Raw genomic sequence first — 19362 nt, forward strand, 5'->3', positions numbered from 1 at the left:
TCAGATCCACATTTAATTGTCTATTTTAATAATAAAATGTTTTAAAATATTACTCCAAATAATAATACCAGCATATTTTATTAATTAATAGTGATGGATTTCGTATTTATAGTTTAAAAATCCAGGTAACGAATGTCATATGAATAACAACACCCCTTTAATTAGAAATGCTCGATGTGACTTGTGGTAGGAATATTATTTTATATTTTTGACGGTAATTTGTTTCGTATATATTACACTTTCTCGGAGACGCTTACTGTTCGGTTATGCATAAAGTTAAACTGTGGTTGAAATTTTGTATAAATTGTAATATATGAAGACAGGAAACAAAAGTTAATCAAACTGTTATTTCGTTATCCAAAGGTGGTTTTGTTTGTTTTCACTCGAGGTTCCAAACTGACATTAACATTAATTTTACAGTTTTACCTTTAGTATTAGTGGTAGTGTTATTAACATAATGTTACACTTGTAGTTATTGTTATATATTTAATGTTAGTGATTTACTGATACTACTATTAGGCTCTCGTACCTCATAGTTTTGTTTAAAACTTAAATGTCATATGTTGCTATAGAGACTGAGAGTGCACACCATACAGTTTAGTCCATCTATAACTATTAGTAATTAAGTTAATATAGGATCTGTCATAAAATATTACATCAAAGCAAACAAAAACAACAACCTAAACCTAATGTCGTTTTGCATTTTCATTGACCATTTTACAATATTTTATGGTATAAGTTAGTGGTATGGTGTTCATTTTTTTTATACCCATAGAATGATACTAATATCAATGTAACTGTAAGACTAGAAGTAGAATAAGTACTAATTGTGGGTTTCTGTACCTTCACCACTAGTCTAACAGTTAGACTTAGGCTTTGTCCTAATTTAACATTTGAGGCATTATTTACCTCGGGACTTTGTTTTGTTTTCAGTGTATATTCACTGTTTTCTCTCAGTGTTGGAATAATACAATTTTGAGCCGATTGGTTATGTTACCAGACTATATAAATAATTTTATCATCTCTATAAGGAGAATCAAAACATTATACTAGAGAAATTTAAACATTAATGTTCATATCATTATTTAATAACATAAACAACTAACAAATTTGATATTGAATTACTGAGTAATTATGAAATATTTTGTAGTTTGGCATTGTAACCAACGTTGATTAAAAGGAGATGTGTCATTCCATTAGTAACAGGCAGAGTATGTTTTGAAATATAAATGCATTCCTTGCTATTTGTAGAATAATTATATATGTAATTATTATATAAAGCAGTAAAATCTTCAAATTATTTTGTTCTCATAATCAGTTTTTTTCTTTCCATGAAACTAATACCATTTAGATTTTGATGTCTTGCCTTTAGAACTTAGATCTGTAATTTAGTTAATCATTATCACAGATGGAAAGTTTCTAAAGCTCATTTGAATGTATTTTTAATCAGTCAGTACTGGTGTAGCTGGAAAATTTCTGTAACTGGTACAAATGTACCTTCAGTCACTTAGTAATATAATGGCTGGAAAGATTCCATGACTGCTACAAATGTATAATCTTTTTTAAAGCACAAGAGAATGTAAACCGCAATCGGTAATTTAGAATTTATTACATTCCAAACATCAACAATTTCAAATCCTTCATATAATAAGTTAAACTTAATTATAACAAGTATATAGTTCAGCATACTTATTTCATATAAATCATCAACTGTGTTTACTTAAACAGAGGTATACCACTTAATGTTGAAACTTGCTAAGAATAGCTAAAATTGAAAACATAGCTATCAACAAATTATTGTGACCATGACATTACTATCTACCTTCTGTGTATAAAATGTGAAACATAATTTAAAACTTTTGTTTTATTATGTTAAAACTGTCATTTTTATTAATACACAGTGGAAACTTCATGATCACGCTAAAGGTTTTTTGGTGAAATCGTGGTCAAAATGGTAGATTTTCTAGCTGATAATAATGCTTGTGGACAAAACTTGCTACGACTGGTGTCCAGGGGTAATGCAGTCATTGCTGAACTTCTTCGACTAGCCGGCGTGGTTCCAGCTGTCTTCAGATTGGAGAATAAGTCAGACCAACTGAAATATACAGATGTTCTTTGTGATTTTAGTTATTTCCAAATGGCAGATGTGTATGATAACAAAATAGAAACTAATCCTGTAAGTAAACATCTTTTGACAATATGAAAATATTCAAAAATTGCATTTTATAATTTATATTTCAAAATAAATTTCTATATAATTCATTTTTAGTTTACTGCAACATGGTACTGGTGTTAACTGTTTGCATGTTATTAATTTTGTAACTGATTTGCCAGCACAGTAATTCCTTGTAGAATACAGAATAAAACAAATTACTACAGTAATCACATTATTCTGTATGCTTGTCATATTTATCAAGGAAAAAAAAAAAGTTTTTCTTAACCATTAATGAAGATTTAATTGAAAGAATTGAAATGGGAAAATTGAATAATAAAGCTAGTTTTGTTATATTTGATACATGTGTACCTAAGCCTACTTCATCTTGTTCCATGAAAACCATTACCTATCATACTGTAAAAAATATAATTGAAGTAAATAATAAAATAAAAATTAAACTGTAATTTCTTTTAACAGAAATAACTAAACTTTTATCATATTATGGTGATTTGTATCAAGCTGAAAGCCTTTTACTTCGTACTGTTGTAAAGAATGGGAGAAAACTTTTCTTATAATTTTAGAACATTACCCTTAAAGTTGAGATAAACATAATACCATGACAGGCAAGACTGAGAAACAGTAATTGGCTACAAAATGATGAAAATTCACTGTTACTCAAGTTACAAGGTTAAATTAGTTTTATCTTGTTCTGAATTTCTTTAACTTTGCTCTTACAATTTTTCCAGTTAGAGCAGAATTTGTTTTGCTAAATTGTATTTAGATGGATTTAGCCTACCAGCAGTTTTAAAAAATTCAGTTGATAAAAGTAACTTCTTCAATTGGCCGTTCTAATAAATGTCTGCTGAGATTTACAGAAGTTCACGTAGTAGACTCTAAGTGTTACACTTTTGTTGATTTTACATCTGAGCTCGTGACTACAAGTACAATATTTAACTGATTGAGGTAAAAGTATTCTATTCAAATTGACAGTGATTACCTTTGTTATTGACTGTGTTGTTAACTCCGTGAGATTATAGTGTAACATTTTCCATACAGTACAACAAGACTCCTTGTTACAATTTAGTTGTGGATAATACCCAAAACTGAGCATTGGCATCTGTGAAAGATAAAATAATATTTATAAAAAGTGGGTTATTTTAAATCAAGATCTTATTTTAACTTTTTCATTTCAGCAATTACAAGATCGAGATGAGGAATTCAGGGAAAACTACATCGAGATATTGACAAGATTTTATTTGGCATTTGAGAGTGTCCACAAATATATGCTGGATTTGAACAGGTAACTAATATCATGAGTGGGTTATTTCAATATGATGATTCCTAGAAAAATTTCATTTCAGAGATCTTCAAGTGTGTGCACTGAAATGTGAAATATATTTGTCTGATGTTTAGTTGTGATGCAGAAGGTTAAAACTTCTGATTATTTATCCAAAGAAACGGTGAATATAAAATTTATAGATGTTCTTGTTACCTTGCACAGGACTTTATTGTAGGATGATGGGTGTAGTTTTTATTCAAAAAGTCCTTTTTATAAATAGCATGGACAGTATCATGTGTAGTAAGTAATTACTAAACCTGACTGCCACAAAACATTATAATCTTCATTTAGGTATCTTGAAGAACTTGATGAAGGAGTGTATATACAACAAACTATTGAATCTGTTCTTCTAATAGAAGATGGGAAACAATTGCTGGTAAGATACAAATTTATTTTAGAGGAAACAAAATTCATATATATTGTGTAGCTGGGTGCATAAGAAGAAACAAACTTATATGGTTACATATGTAGCATCATTAGAAGTATTTCTGTGCTATTTAATTAAGCTAATAATGGAAATTTCTTATTTTCTGAAATACAATAATCATAGGTTTAGTTATAGTAATTGGTGAAATAAATGTACTTCTGTAATCTTGGCATGGTCTACACTGTTTCGTATATCTGTTGACCTCTCAGTGTGGATTCCTGTATGTGGTGAGGGGACCTCCCAGGGAAGGTTCTGTTTACCTCCTCTGGGATCTAAACATCTACCCACGTGTTTGCTGTTAAGAGGAGTAGAGGATCCTGGTGGTTGAGGGTCCTACCTAACACATCACTTTGGTCTTGAATTCCTGTAGACGGACTGCCTTGGGGTGGCCCCCTTGGGTCAGTCAGCTGGTCCTCTCTGGCTAGGGTCAATCAAGCACCAGTGTTGGATGTTCTCAACAGATGTTGTGGACATTTATATCTGATGCTGGTATTTGGGTATAGTGCTCACAAAACCCTGGCATTGCTGCAGTGTCCTTGTTTGACATTGTAGTGCGTATCCTCATAGGGCTCCATGGTGGGTGAGCACCAAAATTTCCCTCTCTTTATTATGGATGATACTCCAGTTAAAAATCTTAATAAAATGGTGAAAAAACAGTCTATAAAATGGCCACATCTTGAAGATTCTGAGCAGCAATCCTCACCATCTGTAGCACTTGTTCTACCTCATTTTTTTTTATATTGCATTCACTTTTAGACAAGCTATTAGGGCAAATGTCTCCCTTTTTCATTCAGAAGGGACTAGAGGGTCTTGCTGGTTCTCTAAAGTCAGTAAAGAAGCTTCAATCTAGTGACATACTGGTGGAAACATCCACATCTCAACACAGTGATCTCCTCTTGCATTCAAAGGCAATTGGGGATGTACCTATTGAAGTTACACCTCATGCTACTTTGAATTTATCACAAAGAGTTATTGTTGAGAGGAGTTTAAAGAACTTCCCAGAGTCTGAGATTCTTGCTGGTTTCTCCACCCAAGGAGTTTCCACAGTGAGGCATACATCCACTCGCAAAAATGAAATTACGGTGCCCACCAATGTCTTCATTTACGTTGCCATGCCCACCTACTATCATCAAGGCAGGTTATCTTAATTACAGAGTACAGCCATACATTCCAAACATTCTCCAGTGCTTTCAGTGTTAACAGTTCGGTCACTTGAAGACATCATGTCATGGTTCCTTGATGTGTGCTTCTTGCAGTGGCAAGGACCATGATGCCTGTGGGTGTGAAACTGACCCTCGTTGCATCATTTGCAATGGCTCTCACCCATCCTACTTTTGTTCTTGCCTAAATGGTTGGAAGAAAAGAGGTGCAGTGTTTGAAAACGATTCATATCATTACTTATCCTGAGGCTCAAAAATTGCTGTCCACCACTTCATCTCAGATGTCTGGCTGCTGCACTTCATTTCACAACTTTTACGGGAGTGCAGACAGATCTCTTTGTGCCTCCTAAATAATTGTTCTTGAAACAAATGAAAAGCCTCCATGGTTATGAAAGTTGATGAATCAACTTCAACATCTATCTCTGTTCCTCATATACATTCAACCAAACCTCAAGATCCACATCCTTTTGGTTCCAGGTACAGGCGTTTCCTCAGATACATCTTCTCCCACCCCAGGATGCAAAACAATCAGCAAAGACCTGCCCAATCGACCCAGGCCAGGATCCATGGAGGTCAATAGACCTCCCTCGAATAAGGAAAGTAAGAAAAAAAGACATGGTCATAAACACAAGGATTTTCCACCCAATTTCCGACACAGAAATAAAAATGGCCATCCTGATACAATGGAACTGTCAAGGTTTACTTTCTAATTTAGATGACATCCAAACCCTGATTGCCTCCTACCATCCTGTTTGTCTTTCCTTACAGGAAACATTTCTGAAACCTGTCGTCACAGTCACCTTTTGGAGGTTTTCTTTGTTCAGAAATGACAGGCTGTATGATGGATGAGTGCATGGTTGGGTTGCACTGTTGGTTGATCAGCATGTGCCCAGCCTGTCTTTACCACTCAACACACCCTTGGAGGTCATAGCCATCTGTGTTTCCTTTGGTCATACTATCACTGTTTGTTCTCTCTTCCTGTCACCTGGAGAGACATATGATCAATCAGACCTTAATGCTCTCATAGAACAGTTGCTGTCTCCCTTTTCCATCCTTGGGGACTTTGATGTACATCATCCCTTCTGGGGAAGTGCTAATTTTGATAGGAGAGGTTGCTCTGTAGAACGTATGCTCTCTGATCGCAACATTTCTCTTTTCAATACTGTTGATACTCTAGGTTTTACAGGTATTAAGCACTTTTTCTTCCACCTTCTTAGCACTCAGGCAGAGCAATCAAACAACTTAAACTTTTAAGGTTATGAGTTTTTATATTATTAAATTAATAAGTTAGTTTCTCCAGGTGTTTAGTATCAGACCATAGTTATCTGCTAAATGGTAAATTTGTACTTGTTTCACCGAAACATTAATTAATTATCTCATTGATTACAATCAACAGAAGTTGTTAGTGTATAATAACTGATACTTTTCACAGTTATTACACATAATCAGAATTAAACAATTTTTTTTATTTTCATTCTGTTTTCACCTTTTGGATTAGACTTGCAGCTTACTTGATTAGAAAACAAATTTGAAAGTTTTTACTAGTACAAGGTGACAATAAGTTATCTGTTTCTGAGAAGTTTAGCTAACTCATCAAAACAAAATGCATTACTAAGACTGACCAACAATTGTTTTTTAATTTTCATCATTGAATGTTGCTTATTATTGGATAACTAATGGCTCAAAACATTCTGTTGTAATCTTTAGTTGTGGTTGATGTAACCTGACAACACACGTTCGGACACTTAAAGTTAACATCAGTGGTGTTCAAGTACTTGCCATACAAAACTGGTAACAAAAATTTATTATATACCATTCAGAAAGAAACTGGTTCTAATATTCACTGCTTTCTCCCTTAGTTTAAGTTATTTATGTGTAAACAATATTACTAAAGAATTGTATCCTTTTGAGAAAATTATTATTTCACCTTGAGATATGTGATAGAATAGACCAGACTACAAATAGGAAGATTTCAAACTTTATTTCTAGAAATTATGACAAGTTTAGTTAGATATAGAACAAAGCTCAGAATTGATGAAGACATATTTTGAGTATTGTTTGTCTAAACTACTGTGCAGTATCACATTGTCAGCCTGAAGAAGTTGTGGTTCTTCCTTCCCTATAGTGTCATTATTACAGTGTTTTCCAAAATGTCACAATGTAACAGCCTCTTTCAATATTACAAGTAATCCATGAAACTGTGAAACTTTATTATTTTATACCCCATAAGTACTGGCACCTTGACTTAAGTGCCTGTAAAGTCCATCAACATGAATCTCCCTGAATTCAGTGATGTGCTACTTAACATCTTCAGTGTCATTGAAATCTTATGTGATACATTTCTTGTTCTGTGTGAGATTGTTTTTGATGCCCAGAACATTCCACATTGACACAATAAATGGGATGAAATATCTTATACCACCAATGTTGTATTCAGTGATCTTAGCTATTGTAAATGTTACACAAGAGAACATCATGAGATTCAATTGTAAATACAGTTGGAGACAAAAACATTATCAGCCAGTACTTTTGGTAATATATGTAGTGTGTGTGTGTGTGTACATACACTTGCATTAAAAATACATTGTTAGTACTTTGCACTCAACTAATATATATTTGTTTAACTTTACCTTTATTAGACATAAACAACTTTGTTCAGATTTGTTCTCTACTCAATATGGACTTTAATTTTCTGAGCCAAGTAACTTATGTTACAACACATTTGAGTGATGTTACTTAAGCAGTCAGACTGCACAGTAACTAATGAAGGAAAAACATTCTGATAATGTTATGTTTAAATGATGCTACATAAGCAGTCAATCTGATAAACAAACATTGAAGATAATTTAAAGATAAGATTTTTTCATATTGTCTTTTTAGAAAGAAAAACCTAAACATAAGTTTAATTAACATTGCTCAATAAATATATCTGTGCCATAAAATAAGTGTTTGAATGTAAACATTGTCTATTTTCAAAATTTATCCTATTTTGTTTCAGTTCATTACACTTTAATACATAATTGTACTTGCAATATATCTGTTACTGTGTATATTGATCAAAATACAATTAGATTTGTGAATTAAACCAACTTCTATTAGTGATATATTGTTCTTTACTCTCACTATGGGCTAAATCAATTTGACCTGAATCATAACCTCAAATTGACCTATAGAGTTTCCACACTATAATTTTTAATTTGTTTAGTTTATCTTCACAAATTTTTGCAAGCCATCAGTAAGCACTTCAAGTCTTTTATAGACAAATAAAAATGGAGTTTTTACTAAACATTCTCTACGAATATATGGAATAAATATGTTGACTGATTCAAGTGTAAAGTGATTGTTTTGTATTAGCATTAAAAATACTTTTCTTCATCTGAAAATTATCAGGTATCATATGTGCAATCATTAAACCTTTGTTTCACATGTTATTTCTATCCTAATTGTATACAAGATTGCCATTCACTCATGAAGAAGAAAGATCCATCTTTTGAAAGTGTTTGGGTTATGGTACTTTTATCATTTTGTATAAAGACTTATTGGACCTATGTGTGTTTCTTGCATCACTGTGAAAAAAATGTGTAACATAAAATTACCCATTTTTCTTTCTCGAATGTTTCAAATTGTACCATAAAACTACATTTGTTTATCCTAAATAACTTAAATTATATAACAGTATACATGTCTTTCTACTTATTTTACTGCTTTATTACCTTTTGAACTGTGTCTATCTAATAATCCCATTACACAAGTTGTTAATTATTTCACAGATGTGTTGCTTATATAGTTTTCTTGAATTATGTTAAGACATGGGTTACTTACAATTGTATCTTGTGAAAAATTATTATTATTTTTCTTTATATTAATTAATCTAACCTTGCTTAACAAAATATATTTCTAATTTGTAAATTGTAGTTACTTTCATATTAAGAAGAAAGAAATACTCAAGACAAATAAGAAATATATTAGTTACTACCCCTGAGTTAGAATATTAAACCTGTCTTATCTTTTATCAAAATTAAATCTTCCGTTTCAACTACAGTGCTGCCTCAACTTTCCATATTAAACTTACTCAAAACTTCAGTCTGCTGCACATTTTTTGTCCAGATGATCTTTGGCCAAAATGTGGTCACTAATCTCATCATAACTGTCACCAGTACAAAAGTAGAGTGTTAATGTGTTATCATCTTTGGTTTTGATATAATATTTTATCTGACATTGCTTGTTTCTAATGTGAACTTATTATGGCTGTTAATTATGTCACACAAATCCTTGGGGTTGAAACTCAGCTATCCACACATGGTCAATAATTATGATGAAGTACGTATTCCTAAAGAGAAATCAGTTGTCAACACATGGTCAGAAATGGACATATGTGGAAAATAGAAGTAGCATTGTAATTAAAAAAAAAATTTAGAAAACAGTTTTTAAAAACCGTATATCAGTAGTATTAAAACAACAACTGAGATGAATGATTTTGCACCTTAAAGTACAAATTAAGGTCATAATTACCTAAAGTACATACATATTAAATGTCTATAACTACTGTTAAAAAAATTTGGTTATAAACAGTACACGTATTTCCAGCAGATGAAGTTATGGTAAATTATCATTAACCTTTAAGAACAGTTACAAAATAAAGAAGTAATATATATTTTGATACCATAAAAGTTCAGAAATATTAAAGAACGTCACTTATAAATAAAATATGTTTATTAATGTGGATTTATGTGATAAGTATTGGTGGGACAACTTCTAAGAATAGTGTTTTCTAGTGTGAAGCTCTCTATCTGTGTGGAGTGATGCTGTTGGTAGTTGATCAGAAGATAGAGGGGTCAGTGAGGGAACGTATGTTGGTGTCCTACTACAGATACAGGTACCACTAGTTTATATTGTCAGTTAACAACATTGGCATGCTATTTCATGTGAACTGTTGGTGTCCTACTACAGATACAGGTACCACTAGTTTATATTGTCAGTTAACAACTAACATTGGCATGCTATTTCATGTGAACTGTTGGTGTCCTACTACAGATATAGGTACCACTAGTTTATATTGTCAGTTAACAACTAACATTGACATGCTATTTCATGTGAACTGTTGGTGTCCTACTACAGATACAGGTACCACTAGTTTATATTGTCAGTTAACAACTAACATTGACATACTATTTCATGTGAACTGTTGGTGTCCTACTTCAGATACAGGTACCACTAGTTTATATTGTCAGTTAACAACTAACATTGACATACTATTTCATGGGAACTGTTAATTTTAGAAATCGGTGATGCTGTGTTTCTTTGTTTATTTGATTTTTATTATTTTCTGTACCTTCATTTTCATACTGAGAAGTATCAAGTAATGCATATCCATGTTGAGTATTCATTAACATGCTTGTAATTCTGAAGTCCTACAGATAACTCTAAACACAAACTTTTAACTTTAAAAGTTGCTGACACCCAAGCAGTTAGTATTCAAACCAGTGAGAAAAATATCTTAACCATTTTCTTTGAAACTCAACAAAATCGAGCTAATGAAGTTCAAGTCATCTTGGTGGCTTATTAGAAATATAAGAATGATTTTTATTGTTGTGTCATGATTGTTCATATCTGTGTACATGTAAGTAAGTGATTCTCACTGTTGTTGTCTTGGTTGTTCGTATCTGTGTACGTGTAAGTAAGTGATTCTCTCTGTTGTTGTCTTGGTTGTTGGTATCTGTGCGTGTAAGTAAGTGATTCTCTCTGTTGTTGTCTTGGTTGTTCATTATCTGTGTGCGTGTAAGTAAGTGATTCTCACTGTTGTTGTCTTGGTTGTTCGTATCTGTGAACGTGTAAGTAAGTGATTCTCACTGTTGTTGTCTTGGTTATTTGTATCTGTGAATGTGTAAGTAAGTGGTTCTCTCTGTTGTTGTCTTGGTTGTTCGTATCTGTGTACGTGTAAGTAAGTGAATCTCACTGTTGTTGTCTTGGTTGTTCACATTTGTGTGCCTGAGGTTTCTGTGAAAAAGATTTTTAAACGAATTATGAGATGATGAAATGAAAATCATAGGAGCTTGGCATGGCATTAGTCTTATTGGTAGAGAATGTTACTAAAAGTATAGGTGTAAAGTCTTGGGTCAAATCGCACGTACGCCTGCATGATTATCACTTTCATATGTTATGTTGCTTTTAAATATATATACTATTTTATGATTATTTGATCTCTTGATGTCTTTAAAATCTTTGTTTATCATATCATATCTAGTGTTTTGTTCATATGTCTGTTATTATAGTGCTCAGAGATCAAGTTTTGAGTCCAACATTGATGATGTCTGTAAACTTCTGCGAACAACTGGATATAGTGGAGCTCTTGGTGCCAAAAAACCTCCAAATTATCCTGAAGAATACTTTAGGTTAGTTCATACTTTTGGACAATGAATGTTTTCAGTAACCACCATTTTTCTGAACTAGTCTTTTTTAACTAGTCTTAACTCGTGGTTTTTAATTTATTGCTTTAGGTTGTGATGTAGGTTTGAAATACATAACCAGCTAGTTGAACGTATTTGAATATCTGACATGTTGAAGTATCCTAAGTCTTTCACAAAGCAGGCTTTATCTAAATATCTGGCTTGTTGAAGTAATCTCAGTCTTTCACACAGTGGACTTTATCCAAATACCTGACTTTCTGAAGTAACCCCAGTTTTCTCAACAGAAGACTTTATCCAAATATGTGACTTGTTGAAGTAACCCCAGTCTTTCACACAAATGACTCTATCCAAATATCTCACTAGTTGAAGTAACCCCAGTCTTTCCAACAGTAGACTTTGTCCAAATATGTGACTTGTTGAAGTAACCCCAGTCTTTCACACAATGGGCTTTATCCAAATATGTGACTTGTTGAAGTAACCACAGTCTTTCCAACAGTGGACTTTGTCCAAATATCTGACTTGTTGAAGTAACCTCAGGAGATAACCTTATTTCTTCACACTAAAGATTCTGTATCTTTTAAAGAACTTAGTTAGGCAGGTATTATGTTTATAGAAAACTAAAATCTTTTTTACATAAAAGGTAAATGCTAACATTTCTTCCTAAAATTACTTGATATTAATAATTGATTTTATATGTAGCTTGTAGTCTGACTTAGTTCCTATCAGTACAGTAACATACAAAAAAGAACTTCAGTTTTCTTATGATAACAAACCACCATTCAGTTCATCCATGATAGTTTCACACTTGTCTGGTAGCACATCATTTTATCTTTCATAGTTCACACATTAATTTAAAAGCACATCAGTTCGTTTTTGATGGTTCACACACTGGTGTGGTGGCACATTAGTTTGTTCTTGATGGTTCTCACACTGGTGTGGTGGCACATTAGTTAGTCTTTGATGGTTCGCTTTACTGGTGTGGTGGCACATTAGTTCGTCTTTGATGGTTCGCACACACTGGTGTGGTGGCACATTAGTTCGTCTTTGATGGTTCGCACACTGGTGTGGTGGCACATTAGTTCGTCTTTGATGGTTGCTTTTACTGGTGTGGTGGCACATTAGTTCGTCTTTGATGGTTCGCACACTGGTGTGGTGGCACATTAGTTCGTCTTTGATGGTTCGCTTTACTGGTGTGGTGGCACATTAGTTAGTCTTTGATGGTTACTTTTACTGGTGTGGTGGCACATTAGTTAATGTCTTTGATGGTTCGCACACTGGTGTGGTGGCACATTAGTTCGTCTTTGATGGTTCGCACACTGGTGTGGTGGCACATTAGTTCGTCTTTGATGGTTCGCACACTGGTGTGGTGGCACATTAGTTCGTCTTTGATGGTTCGCACACTGGTGTGGTGGCACATCAGTTAGTCCTTGATGGTTCAAACACTAATTTAATAATACATCAGTTTGTCTTTGATGGTTCACACATTGGTGTGTTGGCACATCATACTTTATCCTTGATATTATCACACTATTCATATAATGTTTCAGACACAGTTCATCTTTAATAGCTTTTCAGCAGTTGATAATGTGTGGTACTTGTAATGTTCATACTACTAGCAATGAAATATCAGACGTTTTCTATCTGTACCTCTGCACACTGATGTTATAATTTGTGAGGCTATCCATTGGGTAATTAAAATATTAATTTATTTCTCATGAAGAGTAGAGACATGCTTTTTTTACTTAACCCTAATTATTTCTGTGTTTAATGTATTTATTTTCATCATCTTACATGAACTGACATGGTTATACTTATAACCATCTATTGTCTAAGATACTTATCTTAGCTACAATGTTTTTTGTTTTTGTCAGACGTGTACCCCTGAACTCCATGTATATCAACTTAATTGTTGGAAGACTTCGTTCAGATGACCTGTACAATCAGGTATGCTATTTTAATATCAGTTTAAGCATTAAAAGTGTTTCTTCTATCTACATGTGCAATAATTTCAGTGCTGTTATATAATTTATTATATACTAATGTAAGTTTACAAACCACAAAATATAAAAGTTTAAGTGAAATTCACTGAATTTTATGTGCCTAATATTTTTGTTTTTATGTGAATTATTAATCTAAACTGTACAGTCATATATACATTTTTTAAAACAGATACATATGTGGATTACTACATGGATTTGATAGTTATTATTTACCAGGACATATACACACACAGATACATATGTGGATTACTACATGGATTTGATAGTTATTATTTACCAGGACATATACACACACAGATACATATGTGGATTACTACATGGATTTGATAGTTATTATTTACCAGGACATATACACACACAGATACATATGTGGATTACTACATGGATTTGATAGTTATTATTTACCAGGAGTTTTGCCGATAAAAGATGACATGTTGAATTATTTTTTTGTTTGTTTTTTTAACTTCATACAAAAGCTACACGAGGGTTATCTGTGCTTCAATAATATTTAAATATTGTTATTTACTTGTTGTAGATTGCAGCTTTTCCCTTCCCTGAACATCATAGTACTGCCTTAGCTAACCAGGCTTCCATGTTGTACATTTCTCTGTACTTCTCACCCGAGATTCTTCATAATCAGACATCCAAAATGAGAGAGATCGTTGACAGGTATTTTCCTGACAACTGGGTGAGTTTGAGGATGTATTGATACTGAGAGAATTGTATTTATGTAATCTCTCAAGAGATGTAATATAAGATGTTTCTCTTATGATTTTCAACTATGTATATATAACCTGGATATATGGATGATAAACATCTATAATGTTTTAGCTGATCAGTCCATATCCAGGTTATGCTGATGGCCATCTGTATGTTTTAGCTGATCAGTGTCTGTGTGTGTCTATACATATAATATGCATACCTTATCCAGGTTATACTGATGACCATTATAAGTTTCAGCTGATCAGTGTGTGTATGTGTATGTTATATAAAAAATATTATATACATCCCATAGCCAGGTTATACTGATGACCATATATATGTTTTAGTTGATGTGTGTGTGTGTGTGTGTGTATATATCTCATCAGTTTATATTCCATATCCAATTTACTTCTAATCACGTTATGTATGTGATAATGCAGTTCATGTTAAAACTGTTGAAAGAACGGCAGCTGCCTGTTTGGGAGATAAGTGTAGAGGATGATATTTCTAGTCTTCGAATTTCATCTTCAGGTCAATGTGTGTGTAAGATGTCTGTCCTTTATAGTTTCCTGGTGGGGTGTGGAGAGCATATTATGATTGGTTGGATTATTACCATTTCTGAGGAGAGATTTCCTGTAGATTCAACCAATGGTGGCCACAGGCTATTCACCTCTAATCTGGAATTTCTGTTTAGTGAAATTTAATAGTGTTGATATAGAATCATTCTTTGATTTTTATTGTCTTCCAGAATTTGTCTGTGTTGGAGATTCTACTTTTTCCCAGTTTATTGTATGTCCAATTGACGTGGAGTGCTTTGAATTTTGTGTTTTCATGAGTCTTGTACTATCTTTATGTTCTTTTATACTTGTTGTGAGTTTTCTTTCCATTTCTCCAATGTATGTATCATTGCAGGAACATGGAATTTCATAGGTGACATGTTTGAGTAGGTAGGTCACTTTGGTAGGTCACTGTTTGTTTTTTACCAGAATAGACCTTAATGTATTGTAGGATTTCCACCAGACTTCTATGTTGAAATTTTGGCTATATGTTTGAGTTTTTCACTGAATTGTTGTAGGTGCGGTAGGTAAATGGTGGTTGTGGTGGTGACTTTCTGATCTTTTCTTTCTGTTGTGGTCTTCAAGGAGTATTTGATGAAGGAGGAGGTGTAACCATTCTGTTTAAAACTCTGAGATCATTTTGGCGTTCTGCTTTGACGGATGTCTTATTGCAAATGTTTTCTGCTCTCTTGTTTAGGCATTGGGTTATACCACATTTTATTGAGGTTGGATGATAGGACTGAAAGAGCAGGTATGTTTTCTGCATACACTTGTGGTGATTTGTCTTGCTTGTTTGCTGATGAGTATGTCAAGAAATGGAAAGGAAAAACTTGGTCATCTTTATGGGTGAGATAGCAACAGACCCCAGAACTTCTGTCCAAGCCAGTCTCAGTCTCCAGTACTCCGTATGGAAAGGAAAAACTTGGTCATCTTTGTGGGTGAGATAGCAACAAAGCCTAGAACTTCTATTCAGCCACTATTAACCTCCAGTACTCTGCATGGAAGTTAAAAACTTAACAGTCAAAGTGCAGCAGGCTCAAAACTCCCAGTCCAAGTCAGTCTTGTGTAAAGCAGAGGGAAGAAAAACTTTCTGTCCCAAACAACCAGTGCAGTGAAGTTGAGAATATGTGCTGGTAATGTATACAAAGTAAACTGTCAGCTACATATTTATATAAAACTAGTCAAAAGAAAAGTAGTCTGAAAAGGTTGGAACTCTGTTTGATCATAAACCTTTCAAGTTTTCCAGTGTTGTACATGAGATTCCATCGATAATGTTGAACATGAGATGTCCATCTACAATGTTCAACATGTGATCTAAAATGACCTCTGTATTTTGTAGAGTTGTTATAATAGAAGTTGTGGCCTTTGGCAATAATATGCAATCATGACCAATGGCCTGAGATCATATAATTGTCAGAACAATATTTGACAGTTATTATAAAGTTGTTAAACCTATTTCAGTTATTTACTATTTTAATTTTCATGGCTTAACTATCTGTTTTTCAATTAGTATGTTGAGTTGAGTAACAATAAAAGTTCTGAATATATTTCAGTTAATTTTAGAATGTATGTGAATGTAGTCACTATCTGTATGTAAAGAACAAATATGTTGTACACTTATTGATTAAGATACTTTTGTGTATTTCAGGTAATCAGCGTGTACATGGGAATGACAGTAAATCTGTTGGAAGCTTGGGATCCGTACAAAGCTGCTAAACAAGCACTTACCAATACATTAGATCCAACAAACATTAAGGAGCAGGTATCATTAAGTTTTGGTGTAAGGATGAGTGTTGAACCACAGTAACTGGCTTTGTTCTGGTCATTTCTGCCTAGGAACTCCAGACACTTCAAATATAGTTTGATAAACATTATTGTGTATAAAAACAAATTACAGTTCAATTATGTGAAGATTCTAACACAAAAACAAGTTACAGTTCAATTATGTGAAGATTCTAACACAAAAACAAGTTACAGTTCAATTATGTGAAGATTCTAACACAAAAACAAGTTACAGTTCAATTATGTGAAGATTCTAACACAAAAACAAGTTACAGTTCAATTATGTGAAGATTCTAACACAAAAACAAGTTACAGTTCAATTATGTGAAGATTCTAACACAAAAACAAGTTACAGTTCAATTATGTGAAGATTCTAACACATGAAAAACACATTACAGTTCAATTATGTGAAGATTCTAACACATGAAAAACACATTACAGTTCAATTATGTGAAGATTCTAACACATGAAAACACATTACAGTTCAATTATGCGAAGATTCTAACACATGAAAAACACATTACAGTTCAATTATGCGAAGATTCTAACACATGAAAACACATTACAGTTCAATTATGCGAAGATTCTAACACATGAAAACACGTTACAGTTCAATTATGCGAAGATTCTAACACGTGAAAACACGTTACAGTTCAATTATGCGAAGATTCTAACACATGAAAACACGTTACAGTTCAATTATGCGAAGATTCTAACACGTGAAAACACGTTACAGTTCAATTATGCGAAGATTCTAACACGTGAAAACACGTTACAGTTCAATTATGCGAAGATTCTAACACGTGAAAACACGTTACACTTTAATCATGCGAAGATTCTAACACGTGAAAACACGTTACACTTTAATCATGCGAAGATTCTAACACGTGAAAACACGTTACACTTTAATCATGCGAAGATTCTAACACGTGAAAACACGTTACACTTTAATCATGCGAAGATTCTAACACGTGAAAACACGTTACACTTTAATCATGCGAAGATTCTAACACATGAAAACACGTTACACTTTAATCATGCGAAGATTCTAACACGTGAAAACACGTTACAGTTTAATCATCTGTGAAGATTCTAACACGTGAAAACAAGTTACAGTTTAATCATGTGAAGATTCTAACACGTGAAAACACGTTACACTTTAATCATGCGAAGATTCTAACACATGAAAACACGTTACAGTTCAGTTATGCGAAGACTGTAGCATATAAAAACATGGTGTAGTTTTATTATTTGAGGACTGTAGCATTTCTCCAAGCCCGTTCCCTTGGCTCTGGTTTCACTAGATAGTAGATAGGGACAGTGGGAATCTCGTTAATCCAGTCATGTGCTTCACGAATTAGATGATGAGGCATTTGGCTACCTTAAGAGAGTCATAATTACTCCTGCCATATACCTACGCTTTATATGGCATATAAAAACATAAGTATAGTTGTATTATTGGAAGAATATGTGTCATATAAAACATGCTTAGTTTCTAAAAAGATGTGTGATAATAAAAGATCTGATTTAATAACTAAACATTTAGAGATTTATAAAAATTATCCCAGCTTTCAGACCTTTATATTATTTTACTTACAACTTTACAATTCACAGTTTTCTGTAATGGATAGAGAACAGATATTTTGTAGCATGGTGTTGTAATATCACAGAAGATGAGATAAAGTGTACACATAATTGTTTTCTTTACACATAAAATGTGAAACAGATATCATCATTTGAGTTTTGAAACTGTAATAGTTAATTATTGAGCTAATAAAGATACATTTTCATTATTTTATTAAAGTTAATAGAAATGTCTCTTAGTATACTTCAGTTTGTGTTAAACAATTATGGTGTACCCGTTGTTTGTACAAACATTTTTTCATATATATTTGTAATAGGCAGTTAAACATCAAACAAGGATCAACAAATTAATTCCACAAGTTCATCAGCTCTTAGCGGAGGGTACTCTAGTGGAAGAAGTGGTTCTAGATAATGTCCCTAAATTGATGAGCGTAGTTCGAGAATGTAATGTCACTTTGAGGTGGATGATTCTCCATACTGCATCATTGTCTCCAAGTAAGGTTTTTCTGGTACTGTTAATTTAAAAATAGAGAAAAGTTCAACATTCTTGGTGTAATTTTATCATTAGAATGGTGAGATATTGGTTCTTAAGTTACAATGTGATAGCATAGTCATCTGAAAGTTTTATATAAGATAAATTTTCACAAGTAAACTTGTGTGTTACATGGAAGAATTGTTTTTTAAATGTGATAACATTACTGTCAAGAAGTTGTTTTTGTGCTAAATAATTTGTTTGATAATTGTAGAAAACTTTACATCACTGAGAGCTGGAAACACCTACATTTACTTTGATCAAGTTTGTAATGATTGTGGACTAGTGTACCTCAGTTGCTTTAGAATCAAACTTTTTATTTGTGAAATTTTTCTTAGTCACTCACTATTAAACAGGCTGAATATATCATTTAATGAAGGACAACACAATGACAGAAGTGATTAGATATTTATCAAAATTCTGGAATGCATTTATTTCACGAATATGCTGAATTTGTGTATATTTAGAAAACATAATAAATATATTATTAAATTTGTGTTGTGTTCATCGTATGTTCATGTAGTTTTGAACATTCTAATGACAACTCAAATTATCTAGTCTTAAACATTAATTAATTGTGGATTTCAGCTCATAAATTTTATACTTACCTTTATATGAAGTTTCAACTTGCATTAAGTTGAACCTTTGGCAAAATCAGTAAATGTTGACAACTGAATATCAGATGTTACAATCATAATACTGTGCATTGGGTAGCCT

General features: G+C 32.8%; 1 pseudogene across 1 annotated transcript in view; it reads left to right on the forward strand.

Annotated features, from left to right (window-relative positions):
• The first annotated feature begins 220 nt into the window (after positions 1–220).
• LOC143242285 (WASH complex subunit 5-like) overlaps positions 221–19362 on the forward strand; it is a 53450-nt pseudogene continuing 34308 nt past the window's right edge. The window contains exons 1-10 of the transcript XR_013022579.1: positions 221–363; positions 1902–2176; positions 3349–3455; positions 3786–3870; positions 9857–9957; positions 11354–11473; positions 13360–13432; positions 14024–14176; positions 16396–16509; positions 18431–18608. The product of XR_013022579.1 is annotated as a WASH complex subunit 5-like (transcript). The remainder of the gene's footprint in view (positions 364–1901; positions 2177–3348; positions 3456–3785; positions 3871–9856; positions 9958–11353; positions 11474–13359; positions 13433–14023; positions 14177–16395; positions 16510–18430; positions 18609–19362) is intronic.

Source organism: Tachypleus tridentatus, unplaced genomic scaffold (assembly GCF_004210375.1).
Source record: "Tachypleus tridentatus isolate NWPU-2018 unplaced genomic scaffold, ASM421037v1 Hic_cluster_2, whole genome shotgun sequence".
Lineage (NCBI taxonomy): Eukaryota > Metazoa > Arthropoda > Merostomata > Xiphosura > Limulidae > Tachypleus > Tachypleus tridentatus.